The sequence below is a fragment of the Amblyomma mixtum genome, chromosome 3 (assembly GCF_055824585.1).
Source record: "Amblyomma mixtum isolate Tamu chromosome 3, ASM5582458v1, whole genome shotgun sequence".
In the NCBI taxonomy this organism is placed as follows: Eukaryota; Metazoa; Arthropoda; class Arachnida; order Ixodida; family Ixodidae; genus Amblyomma; species Amblyomma mixtum.
In genome coordinates this window covers 368414000-368436954 of record NC_143014.1, presented here as the reverse complement: position 1 = coordinate 368436954, position 22955 = coordinate 368414000, and the positions used below count along the sequence as shown (strand labels likewise).

At 45.4% G+C, this 22955-nt stretch overlaps 4 non-coding genes across 4 annotated transcripts; all 4 read right to left on the bottom strand.

The window, feature by feature from the left end:
* Positions 1–3645: 3645 nt before the first annotated feature.
* TRNAA-UGC (transfer RNA alanine (anticodon UGC)) lies at positions 3646–3717 on the bottom strand. Its single transcript has one exon. It is a non-coding gene; the product is annotated as a tRNA-Ala (tRNA).
* An 81-nt stretch (positions 3718–3798) lies between these two features.
* TRNAA-UGC (transfer RNA alanine (anticodon UGC)) lies at positions 3799–3870 on the bottom strand. The gene has a single exon. It is a non-coding gene; the product is annotated as a tRNA-Ala (tRNA).
* Positions 3871–3955: 85 nt separating this feature from the next.
* Positions 3956–4029, bottom strand: TRNAA-UGC (transfer RNA alanine (anticodon UGC)). Its single transcript has one exon. It is a non-coding gene; the product is annotated as a tRNA-Ala (tRNA).
* Positions 4030–4843: 814 nt separating this feature from the next.
* TRNAA-UGC (transfer RNA alanine (anticodon UGC)) lies at positions 4844–4915 on the bottom strand. The gene has a single exon. It is a non-coding gene; the product is annotated as a tRNA-Ala (tRNA).
* Positions 4916–22955: the final 18040 nt, after the last annotated feature.

Below are 22955 nucleotides of genomic sequence, written 5' to 3'. Positions count from 1 at the left end.
TCCCGACTGTTCCCAGACTAGCTCTCTGAATACCTTCTGTAACAGGCGGTTAATAAACGCTAGAGATTGTTTCTGCCTGCCCGACAACCTTCCTTATAGGAATTTTATTGACCTCTTTATGTACGACTACGGTGCCTGTGCAGTCTTTACAGATATGTTCCAGTACTTTTAGATCCCGCATGCCTGCAGGACTGCGTAGGTTTCGACTGAGTCAAATGCTTTTTCGTAATCTAAGAAGGCTAAATATAATGGCTGGTTATATCCTGTGCACTTCTCTGTCATCTAATTGATAGTGCGAACATGGTTCATTGCCTAGCAGTCTTTATGAAAGCCTGCCTAGTCATTTCGTTAATGGAAGGTTATGGTTGTTCTGATTCTGTTAGCAATTACCTTAGTAAATACCTTGTAGGCAACGAACAGTAAGCTGATCAGTGTGTTAGTTTTGCAGTTCTCGATGCAGTGTGGATGCATTATAGGGAGGCTCACGTTCGAGACCTTAAGCCTCCCATAACATACTTCTTTCGCATCGTGCATGTTGACAACACTCTTACATACGAAAGTAGCACCTTTTGTGTGTCCTTCCATGCACGCTTCGCGTTGTTATATTTTAAAGTGCGCTTGTATACAAGACCGTATATATGCTACATGTCACAGAGATTAATATGCCCTGACGGCGAGTAGGAGCCAAATATTTTTATTTTTCTATACCTCATTCTCAAAAGCCTCCCTCGGAGGGAACTGCATCAATGTGTGCAAAATACGGCCGAAAGAAAATGCAATGTCTGAAACATGCGTGTAGAGAGAAAGGGAGATGCTTAGAGTTGAGAGGAGCTTAAACTGCCGTTATTAGCTTCATGTGCAAGTGATACCGCGCATTCAATCGTGTTACCCTTTCAACAAGTTCCAAGCGCAATATTAAACCTAGCCTGCTGCTTGTGGCGAGGACGGTGGACTACGACTATAAAACCTGACCAGCTTTGCTGCTCCGCTTTTCTTTTTAAATGATAAAAGCGCATGCTCACTCAACGCGCCCGTTGAACTTAGCAGTGAGTGTTGCAGTCATCTGCAGCAAGATACTGTTCTAACAGAGCTCTTGAAGTGCCTCTAAGTAGTCAGATGGCATGTTATGGGGTCAATTGGTTGGAGAAAAAGAGCTTTAGAAATGAAAGAACCCCTCAACACGATTGAAGCAGAACATAGACAATACGCTAATTCCAAATGAATACGCACAAATAATAAAAAAAAAAGTTTCCTGGCATAGCGTTTCACAAGGTACACTAAAAGTTCACACAATAATAATATTAATAATAATAATAATAATAATAATAATAACAACGTTTATTTTTCCATCAAAAACACGAAGAGGGCCGTGGGTAAAATCTGCAAAACAGGTTGACAAGAGCCCACGGTCTCCTGTACAAGGCGATACAAAGGCGCACGTGAAACACACACAGTGCAAATGTATTGTTTATGGCTGGATAAAATGGTGAAAAAAAAGCTATTTGCCTTCATGGCAAACAAAGTGGCGCAGCCCGCGAACCATTGTGCAACGTAAATCAAGTCCATTATCGTTTAGGTCATTAAGAAAAGTAGGCAGGATGTGGGACAGTTTTTCCATGCAATAATTGGCACGAGGAGTGCCCACCTTCCAGTGTTCAGGGTGACGCGTAGCATAGGAACCATTTTTTTATTTGCAGCTCGGCTAGGTTGTAAAAGAAGAAGCGGTTTTGTTTCAATTCACGCCTAAAAATGACACTTAGCCTATAACGGCATAACTTCCAGACAGGTATTACATCTGCTTGCAGGAGCAAATCGTTACAGCAGAGCAAGCTGCCGGGCTAGTGGGTGGCGCATTTTGTGAAGCAGTTAGCGCACGAAACGTACAAGCGACAGAAGAAAGGACACATAAGACATTCACGAACGCTACTACCAACTGTTTATTAGTGCGGTCCTGCAAAACGTATAAAAAGGAAACGGCGAGCATGCGCGTAGACAGGGCAGGAAAGGCACAGCAGTCTAGCAACAAGTTATTAAAAAAACGAGTCTAAAAAGCACATTCAGCAGAATACACGTGAAAAGATGTGTCACTCACACAACGCTCGGACAACTTTTTGATGTAATAAGCCTCTAGAAGGAGCCTAGCCGTATTATTCCCGCTCTTGCCCAGAAACGTGGTCTTCTAAAATCTTGCCCTACACGTGCTGCCACACGTAGCAAGGTGCCGCACGAGGTTCGCATTTGAGTCCTTATTTTATACGGTATTAGCATGTTCCCGTGGCCGGTGACTAATGCAGCGGCCAATTTGGCCAACGTATCAAGCCCCACAAGAGATGGGGATGCGGTAAACCACACCTGTGGCACATTTAACATAGGCGTTCCCATGCTTCTTGTTGCAGCCCCCGCCGGCACAACCAGTGATGTGAGTGCAAAGCTTTGGCAGGTTGTTGGGTACAGAGAACATCAAGGGCACATGGTGCCTGCCAGCCACTTTTTTTCAGGTTGTGGGAGAGTTGGTGGACATAAGGGACAACCACCGGCTTTGAGGAAGGGGGTTCAGTTCTTTTGCGGGCGCCTTTTTGTTTCTGCATGAGGGTTTCAGAGAGCTGAATTGACCGGTCCACGGAAGCCTGCTGTTGAGAGTCGCGAATCCTGATCATTTAAACTCTGCTGAATTTTTTGAGGGCAAGATTTTTGAAGAGCAGTATCCAAGCAAAGTGAGGCTATAGCTCTTTTTACCACCTTGGAATGTGCCGAGCAACTGTGCCGAGCTGAGCGACTCTTTGTTGGCTCTGGGGGAGTACATCCAGCAGAAATGGTCTCGGCAGAACATAAGCTTACGGTCTAAAAAACGCAGCACCTGACTGTACGAAAGTTCATGGGTACAAACTAAACCTTTTCGCTGTTGATTAAAAGTAATTAAAGTCACTGAAGCAATATGGTCAAGAGATGTTAAATTTCCTGACCTTAAAAGAATTAAAAAAATCATCACCAGAGTTTAAAAAAAAAAACAGAACATTAGTATCAGCATGACATGCGACGCCAAAAAAATGCTAAGTATCTTCTTTTGGAGGACGGACGCCTTTTCTAAGTCAGTTGCAGTAGTAGAACCCCATACCAAAAAGCAATAAAAAACATGAGTGAAAAAAAAAGAGAATCATAGATAACTTTTTACGCCAAACGGTAGTATTGTTCTACATCTTGACAGCACCCTAACAACACTTGACAGTTTAGCGCAAACGGAATCGACATGGATATTCCAGAGCATGTTTTGCAAAAACGTGACCCCAAGAATTTTAATACTGGCTACTATTTCAATTTTTGTGCTGCCGTACATAAGATCTGCGCTTCGACCAATGCGTTTTGATTTCGGTCTGAAAAGTTTGATTAGTTTTATTAGTATTTACTTCTAACTGGTTCGTATCAGATCATGGCCGAAGGATTTCAAGAGCAGAGTATGCTACGTTGCTAAGGCACATACAGTCTGAGGCAGAAAAAAATATGCTAGCATCATCAGCTTTTAGTACGTATTGGGCTGCAGTGCACGTATTTACAAGATCATTCATATATGTATATTTTTTTTAATTATGCCTACGGGCAAACATCTTGAATAAAATAAAGACGTTAAGAAAGGTCCAAAAAAGAACATGGAGGTGCCGGGGATCGAACCCGGGGCCTTTCACATGCAAAGCGAACGCTCTACCACTGAGCTACACCCCCCGACATACACCTGGTTTATCGCTGAGATCACATTGTGTGGTGTGGGTTCTAGGTAACAGAAATAATACAAAAAATCACACATGGAGGTGCCAGGGATCGAACCCGGGGCCTTCCACATGCAAAGCGAACGCTCTACCACTGAGCTACACCCCCTGACATACACCTGCTTTATCGCTGAGATCACATTGTTTGGTGTGGGTTCTAGGTAACAAAAAGAAATAATACAAAAAATTACACGTGGAGGTGCCGGGGATCGAACCCGGGGCCTTTCACATGCAAAGCGAACGCTCTACCACTGAGCTACACTTTGTCTTTTTTTTCTTCATTGCCTGGCTTTTGCAAAGAAAATTGGACAAAACAAAAAATCAACAAAACACAATAAACGCTATGTACATACGACTCGTGGTCAGCCAGCATGAATCTGGCTTCGTCGAATTAAAATTCAGGCAATGTACAGAGCGCCTCTAGTTTTGAGAGCCACTCCGGAGGGTCCGCAGCGGCCTTCTGAATGGCCAGAAACATGTCCATATTTTCGCGAACGTAAATCCTGGCAGGTCTTGCGTCTCGGTCACAATGGTAGCCTGCCATTCTGGAGCGCCATATACAGTGGAGGCCTGTCAGCATTATTAAGTCGAAAGGCACCCCATCCTCATTTTCAACAGATAAGTACCGAATGCCGTACGGGTCTAGCGGAAATTCTTTCTTTAAGGTTCGCTGCAACACATCCCAAAAATAAACCCCTTCCCAACAGTCTAAAAAAACATGGTCTATTGTTTCCGGCTTCCTGCAAATCAAACAGTGAGATCCCCAGGGTAAAAATAATTTCTTTCCCTCTAAAAATTTTTTAACCGGTAAGGTTACGGTGTGCAGCTTAAAAAAGAAGGTTTTTGTACCTGGCGGCACCTGCATTTTTTACACTCTCTTTAAAACATCTTTGCCTGGGCCTCCACTGTACAAGGCCCTGTACAAGGGCACGGGGAAAACTACATCGCACAAAGCACGGTACAGTTTCTTTCGTTTCACAGTGGAGCTACGCCCCCTGACGTACACCTGCTTTATCGCTTAGATCACATTGTGTCGTGTGGGTTCTAGGTAACAAAAAGAAATCATACAAAAAAATCACACATGGAGGTACCGGGGATCGAACCCGGGGCCTTTCACATGCAAAGCGAACGCTCTACCACTGAGCTACACCCCCTGACGTAGGCCTGCTTTATCGCTGAGATCACATTGTGTGGTGTGGGTTCTAGGTAACAAAAAGAAATCATACAAAAAATCACACATGGAGGTGCCGGGGATCGAACCCGGGGCCTTTCAAATGCAAAGCGAACGCTCTGCCACTGAGATCGGTCTTCCGATCTAAACGTCGAGTTCAATAAATATGTTTCCTTTAAGGAAGCGTATACTTCGCTATATACTCCTATAAGCAGTCAAGTACTTCATGCTCTCGCAACCTATATATATATATATATATATATATATATATATATATATATATATATATAAAAGAAATGGGATGTGCTTGTTGACTCTATTCCTGACGTTGCTCTTATTGAATAATCATAAGAAAAGGCGACTTACAATTGTGCTGAATAAACGTTACGTTTCTCCTCATAAGGAGCCCATATAAAGTAATGACCAAATACAAGGAGAAGTAAAAAATTTCAAATATACACGAAAAACAACTCCCGTTGACCCCGGCCTTACCTTGTTCAGACAAAAGTCATTTTTGGATGTTGAATAAATATTGGACCATTGTAATGCTGCGCGTACGAAGAAAAATCTGAGTTAGCGCACTTCTTTCTCAAATCCTTGAATGATTTCGTGTTCTTTCTGCTACTGAGCCAAAAATGTCGCCTGTACCCCATGCTTTGCTGTGAGACAGCTTCAGTTGGTAGGCTCCTCCCCCACTGCTTTCAAGCTTTCAATCATGCACAAAATGACTGCAAAAATTTATAAAAGAAAGACTCCCTTCACGAAGGTCGTCAGCTCTTGGCTGGGTTGAAAAAAATGAAATGCCTTATTTCGGCATACTTTTCAGCTCTGTACTCTGCCCTGAATGTTTAGGCAGGTGTCTTTACAAGTACAATGGAAGCGAAACAGCTTCGCGGTCTGCGTATTTGATTCGTGTTGAGAATTATTCTCTGAACGAAAAAAAGAACGCCTCGTCATAGAGCACTTCAAGACTGCTGAACAAAAGGCAAATGCGGGGGGGGGGGGGGGGGAGCCCACACAACGTGAGACAGTCCGATGACATTGTGTTCCCGCTAATGCGAAATGCCTGTCCGCGACAACGTCTCCTGTGCAGCTCGTAACGGGTCACTTCCCGATAGTTTTTACGCAAACTTGGTATGCCATGGTGGCAACTGACAACAGCTGTGGAAGCTTTTCAATATGCCTCTCTTACGTGCTTATTTGTTCATTTTTTTTTCCTGCAGGGTTTGGAAAAAATTACAATAGGACACGTGCTAAATGCTGTAAACAATGATTTAGTGTCGCAGCTTGCTCACCTGCAGGGTCAGATTGCTTGTTTTTTTTTCGGCCGTGAAACAATGCGAAATACGAAAACAACACCTGGGACGTTCGCCTCTTTAGTTAACCGATACGAACCGCGAGTTCACGCGCCTTGTGCTGCGTGTATCTGTTATGTCGGCGCTCATACGTTCGCACTGACAATTGGAAAGTTTGGTTAACCACAGAGTTGAAAACGATTGCAGCATGCACAGAACACCCTTTCCTGATACCTAATCGCAAAGCCTTGCTCAGTGATTTGGCGGCTCTGTAGTGGCTCGCTGTTATTTTTTTTATGGGGTTTAAGGTCCCAAAGCAACTCAGGCTACGAGAGACGCCGTAGTGAAGGGCTCCGGAAATTTCGACCACCTGGGGTTCTTTAACGTGCACTGACATCGCACAGTACAAGGGCCTCTAGAATTTCGCCTCCATCGAAATTCAGCCGCCGCGGCCGGGATCGAACCCGCGTCTTTCGGGTCAGTAGCCGAGCACCATAACCACTGAGACACCGCGGCGGCGGCTGGCTGTTATCAACACGAAACGAAAACAAATTGCTTCAAGCAGATCACCTCTATATTTTTTTTTTGCAGTGATGGTTGTAAAAAGGAGTTTTTCCCGAGTCGTAATGTGCTGTTACTGAAAATTCCCGCATCGACCTGCCGGATGGCGGTAGTTATTCAGGCGGTTCACAGATTGAGGCTCATTCGAGGATATTTATTTATTTATTTATTTATTTATTTATTTATTTATTTATTTATTTATTTATTTATTTATTTATTTATTTATTTATTTATCTAGTTATACATTTATTTATTTATTTTTATTTATTGGCACCTCAAAGCTCCCGATGTGAGACATTACATGAGAGTACAGGGGCGCGTGCACGGTCATAAATTATGGCAGGCTTGTGGTAAACGGCTGTGATGGCAGTGTTTTGAACCAAACGGGGTCGCGGATGAGTGCCCTGTTTGCTGTCGAGAGCGCAGAATGACTCCTGAAACGCAGTTGCGCGGGCACGTGACTGCATGACGCTGTTAGGATGGTCTGTGCGGGGTGTTTGATTCATTTCTTGAATGAGCTGAATCTCATGGGGCGATCTATAAGAAAACTTCTGGTAGAGGAAGTGGCGCGAAATTGGGTAGCCAGAAATGAGAGGAAAATTTGTAACTGGAATTTCGTGGTGGAGATGCTTCAGTAGTGCGAGTAGTTCTATACAATGAACGGAGAGAGACGATTCTGAACAGATTAATGAGCTTTAGTAAGGTTGGATTGGTGTGGATCAAAGATAGCGCTGGTATATTCGAGTTTAGGTCACACAAGGCATTTGCAAGCTAGTAGTTTTACAGAAGGACCCATGGGCAGGTTACAGCGGAAGTATCCAACGGTTCGGTTACAGTAATAAAAGATGCGGTTTACGTAGCGTGATGACTTTACGTCCTTAAAGAGGTGAACGCCAAGGTACTTGAAAGACTTGGCTAGAACAATTGCACTGTCGTTAATATTGTAAGAAGGAAGTGTGTCGTTCCGATGGCGGTGGAGAGAAATTAGTACAGCCTTAGTGATATTCAGGGACACAAGACACATAGCACTCCATGGTTGCATGCAAACTAGGTCATTTTGGAGGGCAGAAGCATTGAATGAGTTACTTACAGAGCGGTACAGCACAGTCATCCGCGAAAAGGCAGAAGGCCAAGGTCACTGAACAACGCAGATCGTTAATGTAATCTAGGAAGATTAAGGGGCCAAGCACAGTTCCTTGTGGCGCACCCGAAAGAACATGTCAATAAAGGAGGAACGACTGTCAACGGACGTCGCTTTGGGCACTACACCTACCGTCAAGTTCTCTTCCTGCCCACTTCGCTTCCTGGTGGTGCCTTGTGTTTCTTCCAGTGAGGTCGTCCCCCGATCGGGGGGTTTTGGCCAAGGTTTAGGCTAGGTCTGCAGGCTTGAGTAATGTGAAGTCGCCGTCGCGTTATTCGCGGGTATGTCTTTCACCTCTCCGGGGGGGAGGCTCAGCAGTTTGGTTCACCAGCGTTCCAGTCGAAAGCTTGCCTCTAAATTCATTTGGGAAAAAATGGAGCCGATAGATTCCGGTGGCGCTCGTACCAATGCACCATGGAACGCTCAAAATGAAGAACCCAAAAACAATCCACATGCAACTCCAGAGTTCGACGAAACGCTATCTAGATATATCTGAAGTGCGGCCTTCCGGGTGGCGAGGTAGTGCAAATCAGCCCAGATTGATTGTGCCTCGGATCTGCTACAATGCACTACATTCAAATCTACTCCTGCCAAGGTCATCATTTCAGGACAGCCTGCCAGCACTGAAGGTATTGTGCGTGGAGTGGACCCGTCAGCTACTATTCAAGAAGTGATTGAGGAATTTCAGGACGCAGGAGCTGGGGTTATTTGTATAACGGCTTTTGCTGATCGAGCATATGCCTCTGATATGAAAATTTTGCTCATTGTCTATCGCGTGGACTCCCTGCACCCTCGCCTCCTGTAGTGTACCAACTGTTGGCGCTTTGAACACAATGGCAGAGTGTGTGAGTCGGCGATTAGATACCGTGTGTGTGGTGAAGGTCACTTTTCTGATAGCTGCGCCGCTAGGAAGCCCAGCTCTTGTCTATGCAGCAACGACCACTACGCTTATGATGCCAGCTGTGAATAACGGTCTCTGGATCAAAGTTTATTACAAATAATTCAACAGAATCGCTGCTCCCCAGCCGACGGTTATGCACTCCTTGACCGAAAAAGTCGCACTTCCCCAGCCTTGTGCATTCCTCTACTCCTGACCTCGAGGCCACATTGTCTGTCTCAATCGTGACAACAGCTGAAAAAGCTCTTTGTGTTATGGTCGAGCGTATGCTCAGCACCTTTACTCTGGCGTTTTCTGATACTGTTGCTATTCAGGCAGCTTATCCACCTCAGCCTTTAATGTCTATAGTATCCGCTTCACTTGGAACGTGTGGTTAATGTTTAAATGGAAACTCATCACCTCTAGTGCCGTTATGTGCCGCCTTTCATCAGCGCCACTGTCAGCCTTTCACGCAACAGCGTTTGCATTAATGATGTGAAAATGACATGCGCTACGCAGAAGAATTGTGCTTGTACTTCACCCTCCAAGTGCTCCCTTCCCCGGGTCAAAACTAAACAAGGGCCTTTCAAAGTCTCGCCCAAATCGGATATGCTAGAAGAGGCTGTTACTGACGCCATTTTCGAGCAGTAACTATGGCAGGTGTAAAGGTTCTCTAGTAGAACTGCCGCTCTATTGTATCTTCCAGATTTAGAACTACTCCTATCTACTCATAACCCAGACATAGTGTTCATGCATGAAACTTGGCTCTCCTCCGTTAAGTCACTTTCTTTAAAGAAATTTCTTGTTTTCCGAGCGGATTGCATAAATGTTATGGACGGCGGGTTATTGACCCTGATATCTTTTATTTTTTATTTTCATTCTTATTTTTAGTTTTAGTTTTTCTTTTTATTTTACTTGTTGCCCGTGTATCTGTGTTATCTAACATGTATTTGTTCTGCTTGGATCTGTAAGATGATCTGCATAATGAAATAAATAAAATAAAAAAACGGTGACACCGGGCAAGAGTAGGTAAAAAAATAATGCATCCATACTGTGAGATTTTAGCAGTAGACATCGCATTACCGAAATGTACCACTGTTACAGTAGCTAACATACACAGTAGGTGCATGCAGAACAGGCTGTCAGACAGATTACGTGGTAACTCTAATAAAGTCATCGTTACAGAGGCTTTCAACTCGCATCATCTTGCTTGGGTAACTTCTGTGACATGTGAACAGCTGTTATGGGCACGCATTACGGCAGATTGTGTGCACTGCTGCTATGCTCGGGCGATAACTTTCATGCGTAGAAATTCGCAGTCAATCATGGATATATCCTTGGCAGCAAGACGGGCAGGTCATAGGGCAGGCTCCACAGTCTACTGTAGTACATCTGGTGACCACTTTCCAATTACTTTCCCTATCTCGGTGAGTCCAGTCCGAGATAATGGTTCTGCCCGAAAACTAGTTAATCATGCCACTTACAAAGCTTCGTTTCGCTTCTACCTTACATCTCATCTACGTTCATGTAGGGCCGACAGAGTGGGTGTTTTTCTCAATGCTTAACGCTACTGAGAGTTCCCAGTTCAGCGTCCAGTCTGCTGTGATGCCACAGGAGAGCATGTGGGAGTGTTTCTTGCATCCAGAGCCAAGCAAATTGGATGAAATACACATTTTAATCCGCCTAGCTTAAAAAACTATTTCCGGAGCATAGGATGACCATATTCAAAATTTAAATGCATACTTCTGAAACCCAAACAATAGGAAGGCATTGTATCGTTTAATGAAATGAAATAGGAGCTCCCGAACCTTGAAGTTATTCAGTTCGACAGTGCGGTCTTCACAGCAGGCAAAAGATGATCTAAAAAGGATTGCAGAAGGGTTTGCGTTACGTTTCCAGCAGCAGCGCAGAGCTCCTTTACTCAACCCTTACCGCTGCTCAGATTATGTTTATGTTAGGAACTCAAACTCCTAACTATAGTTTCTTCGATGCAATAGCCGTTTCTAGGTTATTACGGTGTCACGGTCGGCATGCTGAAGATTTTAGCACAAGACTTCACTCATGAGCTTCCCGATCTGGTCAATAAATATTTAGAAACTAAATGGCTCTCGCACATCCGAAAGGTGGTGAAAGTAATATTACTCTTAAGAGACCCTCAGAAAGGATTCGACATTGATAACATTCGGCCGATAGCTTTAACTTCAAATCTGGTAAAGGTAATAGGAAGAGTTGAGCACATCATCATCATCATCAGCCTGACTACGCCCACTGCAGGGCAAAGGCCTCTCCCATGTATCTCCAATTAACCCTATCATTTGGAAGCTGCAGCCACCGTATCCCCGCAAACTTCTTAATCTCATCCGCCCAGCTAACTTTCTGGCGCCCACTGCTACACTTGCCTTCTCTTCGAATCCACTCCACTACCCTTAAGGACGAGCGGTTATCTTGCCTAAGCCCTGTGACATTTCATATAATATCCGCTAGTTCTAGGTCAGCACCCCTAGGCTAGCCTCACTATATAGGGTTCTTGCGTTAAACGTTGCCAGCGCAGCCTCAGTTTCCAGTGGCGGCCTGTCCGGAGGCATTGATTCTTAGCACCCTTCGCTGCGCCACAGGTCTGACCGCCGCCTTGGTCGCTTCTCCGCAGCCACTGGGGACTGAGGGCCAAGGGTTAATTGGTTTGTTCATAAAAGGTTGTGGCCAAGTACTACACCAGGGTGGCCAACTCCTGCTCTGGTGAGGGACTGCGTTGTCGGTTCTGGTCACCGATCAGATCAGGCCGCACCCCAAGCCTGGTTGTGCTAGTCCATCGACACGCGGAGTTTCTGTTTTTAACCCGGTGGAGAATTTCGCGGCACCATGGTTCCAGCTCCGGTCCTCTTGCACGCGAGGCAACGAACAATGGAACAACGAAGCGTCAGCGTTTGTGACGCTCGAGATTGCCAAGGCCCTACGACCGTGTTCAACATTCGATTGTACTCAAGAAGTTCTCACTAATAGGTCCACCGTTCTACATTTCTGCATAGATCTGTGAATGTTTAAAAGGTTCGCAATTCTTTTGCAGTTGCCGCTCCTTTACCTCGGACACCAATTTTCAGTCCAGCGATGTGTCATAGTGTCCTGTGCTTTCACCAACCATTTCAATATATTGGTGTGCGGTACTGCTGTTTACCCTAATCTTACTGCTTATGTATATCTAGATGACAAAATGTTCTTCGCCTCTGAAAAAAGATATTCATGCACTGTTAAGATAGCTCCAGGTTTACACTCAATGCACTTGAGGTCTAGCTGGATAACAATAATTTCTTTTTAAATGTACACAAAAGTAGTATGCTAGTTTTTCAAACCAACAAGCCCTTATATGTCTCGTTACACTATCTCTCAGACAACATACAACAGGTGGAATCTTTGAAGTCTGTAGGCTTTAATTACGACGCTAGCATGAAATGGCGGCCTCACTTCAATGCAACGTTGAGAAAAGCGAGCGTAAACTTGGTAGGCCACAACGAATAATAAGAAATTTGTAATACGGCGAGGCGCGGTTCTACTTGTTTCCATATGCAATGTCAGACCCAGTCTGGAATTTTGCTGCATCTACGTTTCTGGTTCCTTCAAATATAGGCGCGCATTGCGCCTCCGCTTAGGTCTCCTTCAATCAGTTTCCACCGCAGTTCTGTACCTCGAGGCTCGTATTCCGGATCTTAACTCCTGTATCCGTCTCCTAGCCGCTAGAACTTTCTTGAGGTCATTTGAGTGTATTTCTGGTGTGGCTAAACCTATTTTTTCCCAGCCGGCCCCCTTTCTCACTTGTCATACACCAAGGTTCCGCCTCCCTCAAGTTGTTTTTGCTGAGAACATTTAATAGAAAATTGGTGAGAATCCCAGTTTTATACATCCTGTTGGTTACGCAGCGTCCACTGTGCATATATTTTTTGATCATATTTTCTCATCCAGGCACCTTCCTTACTGCCAGGTTACTAACTAGTGTTCACTCTGATCACCTCGAGAATTTCCCGCACCACACTGCAGTCGCTACTGATGCGTCTCCGACCGTCTAGAAGGCAGTAGTTGAATTTTTTTCAGTCTCTCTGCTGGTGCTTTACAGTTTTTGTCCCGAAGTACACACCGATATTTCTAGCGGAGTTTATTCCGCTTGGGATTGTTCTTTTAAATATTCCCTCCAATTTATCCCAGGTCATCTTCCTTTTAGACTGTCCCTCTGTTTTAGTGGCTCTGGAGTCAACTTGGGATGCTCTTGTGAGCAGCTCGCTAAGTCTTTTATTCCTGGAGGGATGAAGGAGGCGCGCTTCGTTTGGGTTACATACACAGAATTGGTACAGTGAGTAAAATGTCACATAACCGGGCAAAAAATTGTGTTTTTAGCCAAAAGAATTTCCATGGACAATACAAACCACTGAATAGCATGAGGGTGCGTTCAAAACTGAGCGCTACGCACAATGCAGAGATTCCGGTAGAAGAAGAAAATAAATCAAAATCCCATAATTTCTTGGCGTTCAAAAGAGAGGGTAGCGTCGGTTAAGCGATATTGACCAGTATTAAGATGAGGAGTAGGAACTAACCAACTTTCTGCATGTGTAGTGGGGTAGGGTGGAAAATGTTTTCCTATGTTTCCAAAAAGTCGTAAACGACTGCGGTTTTATGTTATTTATCATGTAAACTTCGCACTCAGTTCGTATTTATGTAAGCTGTCTATGCTGATTTCTTTAGCATTGTGAAAAAGTTGAGCAGTCTGATTGGTAGGGGGGCATTGTGAACCTCATAAATGTGTTTTTTCTGCAAGAGATGAATGCTTTGCGAGCGAGGGGGCGCTGGGGCGCTGTGCTTCCAAATACGTATTGGCTGTAGTTGCAATCACAGTAAAACACCTAGTTATACATAAGTTATTTGGTTCGCGTTGATAGACGATGTTTTATTCAGCCTGCTAAAGCAATGATGAAAAGAGTTTAATTGATCGTCCCAAGATATGTGGCAGGCGAAAATTACGCCAAGACATTTGAAACTATCTACAGTATCGATGCCGTCTGTTTCAGGGAAAACCAAGTAATTTTCTTTCAAAAATAGGATTTTTGTGCTAAAAATATGGCTGTCATGGCATGACATTGCCAGGGTTGGTGGACAACAGAAAACCAGTGAATTATCTTCACTAGCAAGCTGGTTAACTAATTTCCGATAATTAACCTTTTAACCATTTGAGTTAGGCGCTGGTTGCAATTAGAGATTTGTAGCCGGTTGTTACTAACGGTTATGCTAGTTTCTAGAATTTCGAAAAAGCGATTGCCCTCTGCGCTGTGGCTCGACAAAATTTCGCTACTTCGGCTAACTATGTCCACTGCAGGGGTTGCTTTGCCTGCATGCTCTTCGAATGCGCATCTGTTCTGGCCCGATCTCTATGCGATGCGAATTTATCATAATATCGTCGTGTGAAATGAGCGCATTGTTTTCGGCCCGAATAGCACGATTTTAGTTTTGTTTTCGTTTATACGCGGTGCATTAGAAAGCGACAGTATATTTCGCATTTTTACAGTCTATTGCTTGTTGAAATTACCTGTAATGTAAGTTGTATCTACCGAAACTAATCTATCGTCGCAGAATTCGCACGAAAATTTGTGAGATTTGGGGAATTCAGGTAGGCGCTTTTGGGCAAGTCAAATTAAAGGGGAAAATTTTTCACTGTGTATTCACTGGATTACAGCCTATTGCGTGGCCATTAAATTGATTATTTCGATTCAAATGAGAATATTTTACAATTACTGTGCGTTTCTTTTTCTTTCCAAATGCGTAGCCGATGCGCTGGTTCAATGTAATGACTTTCGATAGTCGCACTTAGATTATCCTGGCAGAGTTCAAAACCAGCTTGTTTGATTCCCTCTAGCTTTCATTTTCTATATCTCTGAACCCGTCGAACCGCAATCTGGTTTGCCGAGACCGGTTTTCAAGGTCATCAGTGCGGGCAGTCAGTGTAGATACTTTGCAGATGAATTAGCAGCAATATTTTTGCATGTCATTCACTTTTGACATCAGATCAGAAAGCGATTGGAAGTCTTACTCAGTCTTCGCAAGCCTGGTGTTTGGTTCTGAGGAATGTTTTCTCATGATCAGCGAGAGTTTACCTGATAGAGCCTAATTCCTCAAGTACCGTTGGCTACTCGGACTGTAACGACTGAAGTGCGGCAAGTATATCCCAAGTATCAACTGGAGTGGGCGTGGAAGGTGTGGGATTCGTTTCCACCTGCAGAGAGCAATAAGATTTTCAGTAGCATGCGTGAACAGTAATAGAAAATAAGTAAAACTTGCCGTGGGCCTGACAGCATGACCTGAGCGCGGTAACTGGAGCGCTTAGTATAATTAAGGTTACGACAGTTCAGTACCTGCGCAGTTAAGAAGCAGAGACATAGAGGCCGATCCATTTCGGCAGTGCCGCCGATCTCACTAAACGTTCTGATCTTTTGGTCGGGCTCTATTTAGTAGCATTCGAAGGAGGCAGTGTTGGCTGTCGCAGATTGCGATCCTGGCAGCCAAGGAATATGAAGACAGTACCACGGTGGCAACGTGTCTGCAGGCATCGGCTGATATGCGCACTTGTCTGTCGATGAAGCGTTAAATAGCAGCAGCTGGTCCATGGTGGTCTGCCCGAGCTCAAAAGGAAGTACGCGAACGTATTTGCCGCTCTCCAAATTCCTATGTGGACTTGCAAACTAATGATAATGCAAGCCAGCAAGGGAGAGCGCAATTTCAAGAACGTCTGCACGTGATAACGTGGGTCATGAGCCGCACTCTTTATCAAAACGAGTTTATTCTCAAATGTTACAGGGCTTTCTGACGAGTGTGCTCCATAGCCGGAAATGATCTCTCATGCATGTTTCGCGTGACAATTGCTACGTGACACCCATTCCGTGGCTCACTACCCCGTGTTCAGTTCTCCGGCTCCTATAACAATCGTGCGATGTCAGTGCACGTTAAAGAACCCCAGGTGGCCGAAATTTCCGGAGCCCTCCACTACGGCGTCTCTCATAGCCTCAGTCGCTTTGGGACGTTAAACCCCAATAAACCAAACCTATAACAATCGCGGACGCATTTACATTTACACGCTGCTGTTTTCACGGGCGAAGCTGAAGCGAAGGAATTTTTGTGATTTTTGCGTTTCTTTTAGCAAGTATCCATTTAACTGGCTGCAGTGGAAACTTGTACGGCTGCGAATGCAGTGAAAACTGGCCGGTGTGCCTCATATCAGAGACAAGAAGCATTATAATGCTTAAGTGGTTGGCTCGATATCGTCATCGCAAGTCGGGTGGCGTAGTTCGTTTCATGACAGAGACCTGCGCAAGCTGCGAGAACGCAATCCCTGTAAACTTCCTTATTCTACACCACTACCTGTCATGCCTAGCGACTTTTGCCATATCTCGGATTCCACTTCGTTCATAACCGGTTATCTGTACTCCGCTGCCATGTACATTTATTTTTCTTAATTTCTGTTAAGGTATCATTAGGTCCTGCTTGTTCCTTAGCCCGCGCGCTCCTCTCCTTTCCGCTGTCAGTTTTATTTCCACAGCTTTCCTCAATTGAAGGTAGGCTGGTGCACTGTAACGGTGCGCTCAATTAGTACCTTGTTAGGTTCACCCCGTAGCCTTCATTGAGGCTGCAACCTCCGCCTGATCAGAAGCTTTCTACAAGTCCACCCCTAAGGAGACGCAGTGCGTCAGTGGCTCTTTCAAAAAAGAGAGACAGGGAACGGCGAGCATTGTAAACTGCCAGGAATTTCATCACGTCAGTACTGCGTTGGTAGGGTTAGTTCTGCATGGGGCTGCCCCAGAAAGGGAGGTAGGGGGCGCTGACAAAAGCTATCTAGCAGCGCATGCAACAAATACCGACGCTTGGAACATGGATTCATCACTTGAGACCGAGCGAGGAGTGCGCGCTGTGCGTTGCATTTTCACAAAAGGTGGCTGTTAACAATCGCTTCCACTCTAATGGATCTGGTCCTCCCGCCATACCACTTATTGAGGACTGCATCGTCAGAACTACAACAGCAGGTGATGAGAGACAGTGACCGCATGACAAAGGCTAGATCACCCAACACCGAAGCGGGAAGAGAAACCCATGCGTATAGTGGGTTATGAATTGTTTTTGTTTGCTAGTTTTTGTCTGCAAAGCCCTGGGTACGAGGTTAGGCAGAACCGTCAAGAACCGTAACAACGTGTTATGAATGTTTAACTGCTAATTAGGACCTTAGGGCTCGTCTCAGCAGATGACCAACCCTGCTTCTTTGTTTTCGGAGGCTTTAAAACGCGAGAGAAAGCAGGACATGGGTGTCCCGACATTACCATGACTCAAGGTGAAGGCCTTCTCTGGTTTCGCTGCCGCAAGGCTATTTTATATAAGGCTCTGGTTATAAAGAAGATTGAGAGCGGAATATACAATCAAAGGGCTGCCCGGGGGTCCAGGAGTCCCTCAAGTGATCTGCGATCACTTTTACCCGGGCCTACCCACATCTATGATGTAAATAAGATAAACTTGAAACTTGAATCTTGAAGCTCTCAAGGCTACGGTCAATCAAATATCAAGAACGATTAGAAGGGTGACCTCGTATAGGACCAGGATGAGGAAGAAAGACACCCTCCGCCCAGTACAATCACTAGTCGTAAGCAAGATTACCTACAGGCTAACCTATCAAGAGATCGGAATCGTTGAGAGAAGGGTCATTGCTACCATCATAAGAGGAGCCTATATCCCATCAGCGACATAAACGGAAAGTCTTTGGGCAGTCGGTGTACACAACACCTTCGGAGAGCTCAGGGAAGTGGTTCTAGAGGGTAAAAAAAACGCCTAACCACAACACAGGCGGGTAGGGCTATCCTGGTGAGACTGGCGCTATGGCAGGTACTACGAACTGATGAGAGCAAGTCCCAAGTTTCGACACCTGCAAGAGAGAAGATCTATGAAAACCCGACACCCAGGCACATGCACCACGAACGGCGAAGGGTGGAAGGAGAGCCAGAGTCAAAGCACTGGCAAAAAAAAACTATCAAAAGAACTGGAAGCGCTATACGTGGATATCGGGGCCTACGCCGAGCCAGGCAGGTTCGCGATTGCATTGGTCGACAACCAGAAGTGGCCAGTCATCAGGGCTTCATTCTATGCCAAAGATCCGGCGGAAGCAGAATCACTGGCCATAGCCATCACCATCAAGACTCAAGACCAACAGTGAAAGTAATCGCATATAATGACGAACTCCCAACAAGCCTGCACAGACTACCATGCTGGAAAACATCACGGAAGCTCGAGCACACTATTAAGTGCACTCTGACACTCACAGAGAATAACATGAACACCTGGTCATGAAGGTCTAGCCAGAAACAAGGTAGCGAGTGATCTAGCCCGAGCTCTCACAAACCAGATGAATCCCTACCCCACCCTCCTCCTAGGACCGTATGGCGACAGGCTAGAACGCCTTAAGCCAAAAAGAAGACATGTCTCGCCGCCGCATAAAAAACTACCTTGGATGCCACCGACTGGAGGAGAATACAAACAAACACATATCTAAGTCTTCACGTTTTACGCAAGTTCAGACCCACCCAGTGCCCAAGTTACTGTCGTTGGTGCGGGCAAAGCCCCGCGCTCTACCTTACATTTTGGGAATATATGAAGAAACCGGGAAAAACGTTAATAGTGCCACACCCGACACACGAGCAGTCGGACGAGGCCCTGACCAGCGGCAACCTGGACTAGCAAGCCTGGATCATCCAGCTAGTATGCAAGTCAGCTGCCACTAGCGGAGCTCTGTAGTAGGGGCCCCTACCACCCGTGTCGTGCGATTTAGCCAATTCTAATTAAACGTTTTCTCTCTCTCTCTGCTAGCGGTGCTTATGAAGACGGCTGAGTTGTCGTCTGCCTTATCTGTTTGCTTAGACTGGTCATGGCCGTGAGGGAACTTTCCGGGGTTTTTGAAGGAGATTGCTGATACCTTTGCTTTCCTGACTGTTCGCTCCTTGTTGCAATTTTTATTCGACCTGTCAAGAAGGCAGATGACTAAAGTGCTAATAGAATCTCTATTCCCTATGCCCGCGTATGAGCAACCTTGCCTTGGTTTTATGGACTTAGTGTATTCAAGCGAGTTCAGCGGATGTATGTTCAGTCAGCTGCAAAAGATTTTTTTTTTTTCAAACTCCACACTTCGATTCTATCCGTCAAGACGTGGCTTCGCGCCAAGGGTACTTTTATCCCATGGTCGGTGAACTGTCACCTGTGCGGCCAACCAGAGACAATCGATCACTGCTTTGTGTGGTGTCATGATGCAGTGTTTTTCTGAGATATACTTCAGCGGACGATCGTAAAGGGGATTGAAGTATCACCGTACATTATAAGGTTCTTGCCTGTATTGAAAGACCCCGGGATTCCATGCGGTTTGTTAATGCTGATTGGACATTTTACCGTATAGAAGAGCCGCATAATAGATCGACACTCAGAAAAAGCTCGTTCATCTAAGTTTCTGCTCAGTGAACAGTGCGCCTTGGTGCGCGGGGGAAGGGCAGGGAGGGGTTTATGCTGCGCAGGACCGGCCGCCCGAGTGGTTGCCGGTTCTTGACACATGTGTATGTGTCCTGCCATTATGATGTGCAGGTGCAGTACAGTGTATAGAGACATGAGAATGTGTGTCTGCAATGCGTAATAGCATATGTGTAAGTAAAACATTTGGCCGCTCAGCGTGATTGATTTCCATGTAATAAAAAAAAAACAGCGGCGATAGCCTAGTGGTCTCACACAGCGGCTTTTGAAGCTGATGTGTTCGCGCCCCCGTGGGTTCGACTGGCAGTCGTGGATACTCATGGGTTTTCTTTTTGCTAGGCTCTGAACCTGCGGACATAGATCGAAAAGAGACGATTTTGCTAGGCTCTGAACCTCCGGATTATTGCTTTCACACTAAAACCATTTCCTCACGAGCGCTCATATATTAAGTTTGCAGTGTGCGCACTAGAAGATGCGTTGTTTGCAAAGCGCATCACGTGCTTTTCTTATACCATGCCTTGCAATCTGGACTTAACTCAAGCTGTATCTACGTTAGTGTTATTTTTTTCTTTTCGTGAGCGCACTTTTGTCTTTGCTTCGCAATGGTAGACTCGCGCAGTTCCGCGAAACTCGCGAGGCCCAGATCGTTCAAATGCCTTCCAGACACAGAAAGGAAACAAATGAACAGAAGCGTGAGTGACTGAAGACACGGAGCAAGTGGCGACGCGCAGTGCCGAGCGGTCTCTGGCACCTGTTGTCATGGCAACGCTGGAAGGCGAAGCCAGAGCAGGCAGCTGCCCGTTGCCATGACAGCGAGCTCCTGCATTCTCTGAGGCATTCGCTAGGCAGACCGACGACAGGGACAAAAAACGAGAGAAGAAAACTAAACAGACGCAATACGCGCGCCTCGGCTCCCTCTATTACGCGGCTCCTCTGCGGAAAGCCCGGCGTCGGCGACGTTCGCCTCATCCGAGCTTTTCTGTTCTGGTGGGCCCTGCCCTCCGGAATGTAGTCTGGCGAAAGTGCACACACAGAAAAGAAGAAAGTGCAGAGACCCGCCGTCGCATGCTACATCCGAAGAAAGGGGGCGAAAAAACTTCAGCAGTCGCTCACACCGGAAGTATTCCTCATGAAGCTCCCTTCAGCTGCATGTTGATTTCAGCGTGCACCGAGTGAAACCAAGAGCGATATAACCGGGAAGAAAAACCTAAACAACAGTGCAAACATTATCGCAGCTCTCTATTCACTTACTCAAGCAAAAAAACTTGCTGAGTTGTAGAAGTAATGGGTGGATTTTGATGCACAACTGCAATAGGAACACAGTTAGACACTTGTTGTCAACTGAAATTTATTTTGCAACAAAAATGCAGCTTTAGGTAGAGAGAAACCAAGCAAAATGTCGTATTTGCAAACAGACAGAAACAACCAAAAGAACCGAATGTATCACGCTTGCAAACAAAAAATTTAGACCTAATGTAACTTGCTTCGCCAAGTGCGAAGTATGTGCGCAAGCGCGTTGCGTTTCATTTCCTTTCGGTTCGAGGATAGGATTTCAAGTTCAGGCTGGAGGCAGGTATCGGCAAAATCGGTGATTGAGAACCTTAGTGGTAGCGCACTGTAAAACTTTGGGACCGCTTAACGCATCTTAAGAGGGCACTGCGACAGCGGTGTGTTCTGGACCTATTACGCACGGATGGAAGTTGACGAAGACGACGCCGTGCAATGCACAGCTCGAGAGACTGGCAGTTAAACAGGTGGCATGATTGATTGCAGTGGCACGTAGTACTCTTTCGCAGTGGCCAGCGAAGCTGGTCTCTTCACGCCGCCGGGAGTTGGAACCGTGGCGCGGCGCAAGTCGCGTCAATATTTATTTTAATTCAGCAGGTCTATCTGGCTTCAGGCACTCAGACAACGAGTTTTTTCGAGATTGCAAGCCTTAGTGCTGGTTCACTACAATCAATTGGCATTTCCGATAAACTCTGACATCTTTACATCTTCAAAGTGCTCGAGAAGACAAGGACACGGAAAGAGATGGACATGAAGTGCACTTACTTCCAGCTGATTTTATTTCATTCTAAGAATGGAAATTTATGCTCTTGGCGTTTCTCTTCCAGTTTGTTTTCTGTGTCCCTGTCTTCTTGAGCGCTTTCACGATCTAAACGTGGCTAAACAACTAGCTCAAGCGCTGCCGCTGTTTTTGAAATTCTGACAGTTTGCTCAGCGCACTATTTCCTGCTTTCTCGACCTGCTATTCTCATTACAGAATCAGAAAGCTGGTAAACGCATAGCTTACAAAAAAAGACATTTTCGCATGCCTGCGTTATATAGTTAAAATATATATTAAAGGGGATACTGCCCTGTGGCGCAGCTGCTGTTATGCTTCGAGCGCAGACTGTTCTTCACTGACAGAGACGCGTTGCGTTCTGCGTTCAAAAAATTATTAGAGCAGTACAAAAAAAAATGCCTCGCAAAACCAAAGTGTTCTAATTTTGTTAAAAGAGTACTGTGATGAATTTCGTCGACAAAGTCAGTATGCGCTCCTAATGTTACTTTTCTTTCTTTTAATTAGTGGATTATGAAATTTTCTGGGTCAGAAGAGACAATTCCGTTGATATGTTTTGACGAAGCCAAACTGGTGTGCTGGCAATATATTGTGTTTACCACGAAAGAAATCACTGAATACAGATGATTTTTTCATACTTTTTTTCATAACTGGTAGCAAACGCTCTGGGCGGTAATTAGAGAACTCTTTTTTGTTTCTTATTATCCCGCTGTATGTTCCTGATGTAGCCCACTGTATGTTCATGGGAAAAAATCCGGTACCGTCCTATAGCACCTCCACATCTTGTACGATACTAGAGTGGGCGCATAACTTAAAGACTATTAAGGCGGAAGCCTTTAATGCCTCATCGTTGTAAGCAGGGGTTGTCGACAGAAATGTCACGCTTTTCAATTGATCGAAACGGTCGTGACGTCACAGTGCGCCAATTTCAAACGGGGCCAATTGTACTTTGGCTAGTAACCATGCAACCAATTGAAGGGATCGCATAGTGATGCTCCAAGTAATTGGGACAGAGTTTAGTTAATACCATATAAATAAATAAAACCGAGTAAGAAATTGGCCGAGCTCGGGAATCGAACCCCGGTCTCCGGAGTGCGAGACGAGCACGCTACCACTCCGCCATGCCAGCTCAATGGATCGGAATGAACACAGGCACGTCTAGTGAATACGGTGTCTTCGTTCATTCCCATCTTCCTCCCTTCCCGTTACAACGTTGTTTAGGTGTCCACCGACGTATGAGAGACAGATACATTTCCTTTCCTCAAAAACCAATTTACCGACGAGCAAGGCGTAGAGCCGAACGGGCGATGGCGTTCAATGAACTCCCTGGCAGCGTTGCAAGACTGTCGCGTTCCGCTCTTAGAGGCGAAGCTTAACACCTTAACCACACATCAGTGACACAAGCAGCAACACCACGCTTAAGGCTTTCGCCTCACCGCACTTTAGGTCAACAAAGTGCCCCCTGATTTTTGCATTTTAGTCTCTCCGTTCGGCCTTTTAGACATCCACTTCTTGTTTCCCTGTTGCAAAAGAAGGTATTCATGACCCGCAATTTTTTTCTTT